The sequence below is a fragment of the Rattus norvegicus genome, chromosome 9, assembly GCF_036323735.1.
Source record: "Rattus norvegicus strain BN/NHsdMcwi chromosome 9, GRCr8, whole genome shotgun sequence".
In the NCBI taxonomy this organism is placed as follows: Eukaryota; Metazoa; Chordata; class Mammalia; order Rodentia; family Muridae; genus Rattus; species Rattus norvegicus.
Genome location: NC_086027.1, coordinates 51,213,162 through 51,222,019, shown reverse-complemented (window position 1 = coordinate 51,222,019; position 8,858 = coordinate 51,213,162). Strand labels below are relative to the sequence as shown.

Below are 8,858 nucleotides of genomic sequence, written 5' to 3'. Positions count from 1 at the left end.
TTATTTGCCTTTTTGGGCTTTGATCTTCTGCAGATAGAACTCCAGTTCCTTGCCTTGAAGCACACAGCCATCTGCTCTGCCACACTGCTCTTGAGGCAATACAGGTGAGAAACTTGCCCTGTGGAATGGCTCCTCCAGAAGAATACTGATTTTGGCATTCTTTTTCCTTTCGACCTATTTCTTTGGAATTTTCTTCGACCGGTTTTTGTTTCAAATCTCTTCCTCCTCAGGAGTCAGCCTGGCCCCCTTCCTGTGGCCCAGCGGCAGTGCCTAGTGGGACTGTACCACTGTTGGTACATTGTCCTGTCAATAAGCACAGTGCAGTTCTTCCCCAGGGTCTTGGTGTAAACAAACTTGTTATTGGATGTATAGTAGACAACTTCAATGAGCCTTGTTTCTCTAGGACAGCACCCAGAACCCCAGGCAAAGTTCCCCACATCCAATCTCAAGGCACGGTACTTCTTATTGCCTCCTCAAACTCTGTGTGTGCTGCGAGGGCCAATCTTAGTGTTGGCAGCTTGCCGTCCCAGGTCATACTTCTGCTTCTTGGGGTAGGGTTTTTTCTTAGCCCTGGTCTTGTGTCAGCTGTCCAGAGAGATGCCCATCGCTTGGCGGTGGCTGGAAAGAGCCACATAGCACTTTCTAGCACTAAGAAACTACCCAGCAGAAATGGTCCTGCTTGGCTCTGCTTGGTTTTTCTAACTCTTGCAACCAAAGTGTATAGACCACTTTACCAATATGGTGTGCTCATACAATACTGGGTGGTCAGGGAGATTTTGCAGCAGGAGGTAGGTGAGCCTCTGCAAATCAAATGAATACTGGCCTTAAAATTTTGTGAAACACATTTTAGAACATAAGTAAGAGGGTCTAAAAATGCCAGAGATTCAGTATAAAAAATATTCTTGTGTAATTAGAGGATAGCGAGTGGTAGATTGTTTGTTTTTTACTCATTTATTTTACATCCCACTCACTGCCTCCTTCCAGATCAACTCCTCCCACAATCCTTCCCCCATTCCTCCTCCCCTTCTCCTTTGAGCAGGTAAGGAGACCTCTACCCCCTGCTTATTCCCCATCCTGGCACTTTAATTCTAAGTACTTCTTCCACTGAGGCCAGACCAAACAGTTCAACTAGAAGAGCATACCTCACAAGCAGGCAACAGCATTTGGGATAGCCCCCACTCCAGTTATTTAGAACCCACACAAAAACCAAGCTGCACATCTGTTACATAGGCATGCAAAGGCCTAGGTCCAGCCTGTATGTATGTATGTATGTATGTATGTATATATATATATATATATATATATATATATATATATATATATATATATATGCTCTTTGGTTGGTGGTTCAGTCTCGGAGAGCCCCAAGGGTCCAGGTTAGTTGATTCTCTTGGTCTTCCTGTGGACTTCCTATCCCCTTAGGAGCTGCAACCCTTCCTCCTATTCTTGCATAAGAGTCCAGAGACAGTAAAGTATGGCAACAAAGTGTAATAAGCGCTGGTTGGTTTCATTCTAAAGGTTTAATGCATTGCAATTTAATGCTCTGGATCCAGCATTTCTTATGTTCAACCCTGGAAACTGAAAGTTTCTCATGATGCAAATGGGTAAAACTGGTCAGAGTTTTCGTGCGCCTACGTATGACCTTAATCGGTGTTATTTGGTGAGAATGGTATTCTAAAGAAGAATAACATCTTACAGTAGACCGAGCAGTTTGAGATCCTGGGAGTAGACCTCTTTATACGTGGAAAGCATACCATGTCAGCTTTCAAATGTTAATGTTAAGAGAAAGACATTGGAAGCAAGCGATTCTGATGGATTATCCAAGATACACATGTATAAAATAATCTCTACTAAGGTCACTAAGGTTCAGTCAGAGCAAGCAACTTCCCCTGAATCAATTTCAGAGCCTGATTTTGAGACAAACAAGATGGTTGTGGAGTCCATGTTGCCCATCTTTCCATCACTGCTCGGGATGCTTTAAAAAGTAAACTGAAGCCAGATTTCTTTTTTCATTTCTTTAGTTCTAAACCAAAGACTCTATGCGTCATTCCTCTGAAAAAGAAATTAGGAAAATGGGCGACTACATGTGTTCCCAGATACTGGAGAACTAGAGTTATATACCACAGACCGAAGCAAGAAAATTCTACGCCAAACAAATTAATCTTTTTAAACTACGGTAATTTGCATTTTGAAATTTACCAGGAAAAAAAGTTTGCAAAGAGAGTTAGCTCATAGGAGGCAGGTTCTTAGGAAGATTCATATTACTGTGGTGTATACAGGACAAAATAAGTTTTCCAGTGGTTTCCCAAAGCACAAGAATGACTTATGCTGTCAGTGGAACCAAGATTACCCCCATTAGTGAAATGTGAAAACCCAGCTCAATTAAATTACTTATGCTATTTTTTCCGTTCTCTATGAATGTATTTTGACATTCAAGTACATCTTCATGAACTAACGGAAACCAAAGCAGCTACAATTTATTCTGCTTCTAATTGTGGCTAAATGATAATGCGACTCGTCCATAAACAGATAGCTGGGTTTCACAGTATATTCTAGTTTACAGAGGGATTATGACGCCATGACTTGAAATAATGAAGCAAGGGGCGGAAGGGGAATGCAGATTTGTTATTTCACAAATGTTTCATAATTTAGAGTTTGATTTAATGTTTTGGCTGTATGCTGTTATCTTAGAGGAGTTCAGTAAGATAAATTTTTAAAATTGTAAACTGTAAGGGAATATAACATTTCATCTCACTTAAGAGGCCATGATTATTAACAGTCACGCAGCAAGTGGAGACTTGAATGGGGAATGTGGATGATTTTTACGTTATTACACATCCACTCACTCATAATGGAACTAATTAAATCATAAGGTATGATTATGAGAACAAGCACTAAATCCTAACTAGATGGTGAAAATTTATTTTTAGTGTATTTGCCTAATGCATAGCTTAAATTACTCTTTACTGGCTTGCACAAATATCCTGCAACAGAGCATTGTAAATATGGTAGGCAACACCAGTAATGTCGCTACTCTCAATGATATTACTAACAAGCCACACATTGCTACCAATCATATGTCTACAGTTACACTGTCGATTGCATACATGATTCATATAATTATTTGGGTGATAACCATTGAACTACATTCTCTCTGCCTGTTATCAAAGATAAGAGTGAGAGACAGTGTTGGAATGCTATGGCGTAAGCTACAGCCCTCACACCACTCTCCTTACTTGATTTAGGGCATTAATGAAGTTGAGGGGTCCCTTGGATCTCAATTAAGCTGAGGAAGCAAAAAAAGTGAGCAGCCACATGTGGTACAGACCAAGCATGTGGTGTAGTTTTGCTTTCTACCAATTTACTTTCCTGAAAAAATATTCCGGGCTGTGAGTCGAATCTATTCCGCTATGGCAGAGTTAATTCACTCAGGAGGATCATGAAGGCGTGACCTAATTGCTTCCCATAAGGCACTGTCTCTTAAAGACACGTACCCTTCTCAGCATCACCACACATGGGACCAATCTCGGAGCGCACAGACTTTCGAGGAGAACACTCAAACCATGCCATCTATATGATGGGACGGGACGGGTTGCCAACTCCTAGCTGAAACTAAGTGTACACCTGAACTTTAGTGTTCTGTTGAAACCATACTTTGACAAAACCGAAGAAGCCTAAGCTTTATAGCCACATGCTAAAATCCCAGTTTGTATGCAGCCTTACTCAGCTGTTTAGCAAAGAAACTCGTTAATTTCTATCATCTATAGACAGGTCAGTAATTATTTTTTTGCAAATATAATATGGTTTTGACATTTTAAGGAACAGTTTGTGGCTTCTCCTTAATTAAATGTACATTTCTTCTAATTTTTCACATATATGTTTGTGTGTATGTTTACATGCACACACACACACACACACACACACACACACACACACACACATCTTTCCTTGTTATCCAATGGATGATAACAAATAAAACGGGTTTTTAAGGCTGGTACTCTTATTCTGAAAATTTAATGAAGGAGCTATCTTTAGAAAGAAATAGGTGGTCAGTATGTAAGACATTATCCCACTTAGACTCTCAGAATCTATGTGAGTTATTACAGAATGCAAGCCACCAAGATAAAAATATTAAATGGATTGTCTGTAAAGCTAACTTTACAAACATAATGGGCCTAGTAACAAGACAAAATCTGAAGTACGCCAGTGAACGGATTGCTCTGGAAAATGTGGCACACTGGTACAAAGATCTGAGTTTCTTAACTGCTGACAGTTTAGAAAAGTAGCCTTTTTAAGATGAATTTTCCATGCTCAGTCTTTGCAAAAACAGTGCTTTATGGCACCGATGAAAATTTAAAGTAAGACAAAACCTATTCATGACAGAAGGTCATATTGTTTCCAGTACTGTAAAACTGTTCATTCCCAAGAACCTTCTAGAAATTGTAGCCAATACCCTCTCTTTTTCAAAGCACATTAATTATAAAAGTAAACTTGAGGAGAAATACTTTTTGCTGAGTATTATGAACTCAAAAAAAAGTGATACTATTTTCCATTTTTGGTTAAAAAGTCTGGCCTCAGATGTGGAAAGTAGAAGCAATAACAATATTCTATGATATTCCCCAATGCTTCAGTTCACCTAATAAACAACTTACTATATTAGACTATATACTAAATGAACTTCCTATATATTGAAGTACTACCATTTCAGGGTTCTAGGCAGAATAGTTTGTCAAGTTCAAAATTTAAATGTTAAGACATTTCCATGGTCAAAATTTTACTTATTTAATTTTTTTGGAGCCTTCTTATCTCCCTTTCAAATGCATTATCATACATACATGGCATGACTATGAAGATGCATGGACCAGAAAGATGACACTGTAAGTAAGGACATTTGTCACTGAACCTAAGGACCTGGAGGATAATCCTGGACACATGTGTTGGAAGGAGACAACCAACTCTTACAAGTTATTCTTCGACCTCTATGCATGCTCCCTCACACACACACACACATACACACACACGCACACACACACACACACGCACACACACACACACACACACACACACACACACACAGAGAGAGAGAGAGAGATGCACTCTAAAATAAAACAAGAGGTAAACAAGATTAATACCTAGAGTCATACAGAAACTCAGTTTAGCATTTACTTTCTCAGTATTATGTTTGAAATGGACTCCTATTTCCTCTTCTACTTTGTAACTGACATGGGTGACTATTTTCTGGTGATCAATAATTCCCAAACCAGCATTTCTTATAGCCTATTATGAGATTGTATGATAACCCAAAAGTAGAAGTCAGCCATGTAATTTCCTCCCTAGTTTACAGTGTTTTCTTAAGTCAGACCTGGGCCCCTTGGGAACTTAGAGCATAACAGCCTCAGTAAAGGCTGCCCCATCCCTTCCTCTCTCCCTCTCTTTCATTGTCTATTGGCTGAATTCTCTGTAGCTTTGCTTTCAATTTCCCACCAGCATCTCCAATTTCTCTAGAAACCAGGGACAATACCTTTTTCCTAATCCATACATTTAATTTGATTTCCTATGACCCAGCACCACACATAAAGGGAAATCCCTTCCTGACTGGGCAGCACTCGTGAATACTATCCAGTGAGACACCTCAGAACCAAGCAAATAAAACTGAAATCATGAAAGTGAAAATCATAGCAGATTATACCCGATGATTGGATTCTACACAATGACTTCAGTCATCTAGTGAGGAAAAAAAACCCTAGATTTTGTTGGCTTCAAAAATTTGATTTAAAATAAAATTTCTAGGAAGATTTTCCAAGTTCTTTTTTCCAATTCGGTTCAAAATAACAATTAACCCACACCAATCCATTTAAAATGGAAGTATTATATTAGTACATATTATGATATGGGTAAATAGATTAAAAATATATGTTTTAGTTATTAACTTCTTTGTGGAAGAAGACCAAGCTTTTCAGAATTACTAACACCAGTCTTTGGAATTACTTTTTATTGGCTTAGTAGCATTTCTATCCCTTTATATTTTATTTACATGTTGTTATATTATATGTTGTTATAGTTTATTTACATGTCACGTGTTTATAAAGTACATGGTAACATTTTTAAGTATGACATACTCACATGCCATTAATTCCAGTATCCAGGAGGCAGAGCAGATAGACTCAGACTCCAAGGCCAGCTTATTCAGGCAGAGCCAGACTGAATAGAGCTGTATAATGTGACTGGGTCTCAAGATACTTATAATGATAATTGTCCATATTCATGGCATGTAGAGTAACACAGTGGCACATGCACAATGTTCTGTGGCAAAGTCATGACAATTAGCAGAGCTATAATTTCAAAATATTTATTTGTGTAAATGATAGTCAACAATTCTTCTGACTGTTCTGAAATGTACAGTAACTCATGTTAAGCTACAGTTAATTTGTTTTTTAAAACACCAGGACTTAGCTTTCTCCTTCCACCTCACACTATATCAGTTCACCATGGCTTCTCCTGCCTGCTGTCTCTTGGTGCTTCCTGCCTGTGAGAATCCGGCATTCTCTATTCCTCAAGGGCCAACTTTAGCTACAAAATATGAGTGGAAAAATGTGCTGACTTCTTTTTGTGCCGGGCTCATTTTAGAATCTTATGTACAATGGATAAAAACTGTCAAATTCAAATACTGTGGTGTATATATAGACAAAAGGAACACTATGCTAAAGGGAAAAACATCAATGAAATAAAGATGCTACAAACAAAATAAAACAACAACAAAAACCAACCAAACAAAAATCACTGGAAAGAAATTTCTATATTTTTGTCATGAATTATTTTAACCTCAACAATTGATTGCATAGTTTTTTATATTTCAAAAAATTACTTAAAATATCAGCAATTTGTATGAGATCAGTCAGTGTCTGAGAGGGGGATGAAAATGCTGATTTTATTTTCATTATAGCAGTAATAACCCATCATACACATATGATGCTGAGTAACTGGTCAGAGACTTAACATCTTTTTTTACTGGATATTTTATGTATTTATGTTTCAAATGCTATCCCCTTTCCTAGTTTCCCCTCTGGAAACCCCCTACCCCATCTCCCCTCCCCCTGCTTCTATGAGGGTGCTACCTCTCCCACCCACCCACTCCCCTACACTGGGGAATCGGGTCTTCACAGGACCAAGGGCCTCTCCTCCTATTGATACCACACAATGCCATCCTATGCTACATATCTGGCTGGAGCCATGGGTCTGTCCATGTGTACTCTTTGGTTTGTGGTTTAGCTCCTGGGAACTCTGGGGTATGTGGTTGGCTGATATTATTGTTCTTCCTATGGGGTTACAAACCCATCAGCTCTTTCAGTCCTTTCTCTAAATCCTCCATAGGGATTCCCATGCTCATTCCAATGGTTGGTTGTGAGCATTCGTATCTATATTTGTCAGACTCTGGCATTGCCTCTCAGGAGACAGTTATAACAGGCTGCTGTCAGCAAGCACTTTTGGCATCCACAATAGTGTCTGGGTTTTGTGTCTATATATGAAATGGATCCCTAGGAAGGGCAGTCTCTGGATGGTCTTTCCTTCAGTCTTTGTTTCACACTTTGTCCCTATATTTCCTTTAGACAGGAGCCCTTCTGGGTTAAAAATTTGGAGATGAGTGGGTGGCCCCATCCCCCAACTGGGGGCCTTGCCTTACCTCTGAACATAGTCACTACAGGTTCTCCCTCTACTTTGTTGGGCCTTTCAGTTAATCTCATCCCTGTTGGGTCCTGGGAGCCTCTTCCTTTCCTGGCATCTGGGACTTTCTAGTGGCTACACTAGTTCTCCAACCCCCATTGCTACACACCTTGGCTCAAATTCCTGACTCTCTGTATATCATCCCTGTCTCCTCCTATACCTAATGCTGCCCCCTTACAACCCGGTCCTCTCTTTCTCCCAAGTCCCTCCTATCCTCTACCTCCCATGAATATTTCGTTCCCACTTCTAAGAGGGACTAAAGCATCCACATTTTGGACTTGCTTCTTCTTGAGCTTCATATGGTCTGTGAATTGTATCTTGTACCAATATTCTTCAAACTATTCCAGAAAATAGAAACAAAAGGAATACTACTCAATTCATTCTATAAGGATACAATTATGCCCCCAACCCCCTGTTCCTCACCCTATAAAAACCCCTTACTTCTAAAAGTCCGGGTCGACACCTCTGTCTCCTGCGCAGGATACGTGTTGGGCCGGAGATCTCCGTAATAGATCTCCGTAATAAACCTCACCTTTGCTTATTAAAAAAAAGATACAATTATGCTTATACATAAACCACACAAAGACCCAACAAAGAAAAAAAGTTCAGACCAACTTTTCTTATGAATATCGATGCAAAAATACTCAATAAAATTTTCACAAATTGAATTCAAGAACACGTCAAAACAATCATTCACCATGATCAAGTAGGCTTCATCCCAGGAATGCAGGGATGGTTTGATATACAGAAATCCATTAACATAATCCACCATATAAACAAACTCAAAGAAAACCACATGATCATCTCATTAGCTGCTGAAAAAGCCTTTGACAAAATACAACACCCCTTCATGCTAATAGTCTTGGCAAGATCAGGGATTCAAGACCCATACCTAAACATAGTAAATGCAATGTAAAGCAAGTCAGTACCCAACATCAAACTAAATGGAGAGAAACTTGAAGCAATCCCACTAAAATCAGGGACTAGACAAGGCTGCCCACTCTCTCCCTACTTATTCAATATAGTACTCAAAGTCCTAGTCAGAGCAATCAGACAACAAAAGGAGATCAAAGGGATACAAATTGGAAAGAAAGAAGTCAAAATATCACTATTTCAAATGATATGGTAGTATACTT

General features: G+C 39.1%; 1 pseudogene; it reads right to left on the bottom strand.

The window, feature by feature from the left end:
* Window positions 1–605, bottom strand: Rps8-ps5 (ribosomal protein S8, pseudogene 5; annotated as a pseudogene).
* Between the last annotated feature and the right edge of the window lie 8,253 nt (window positions 606–8,858).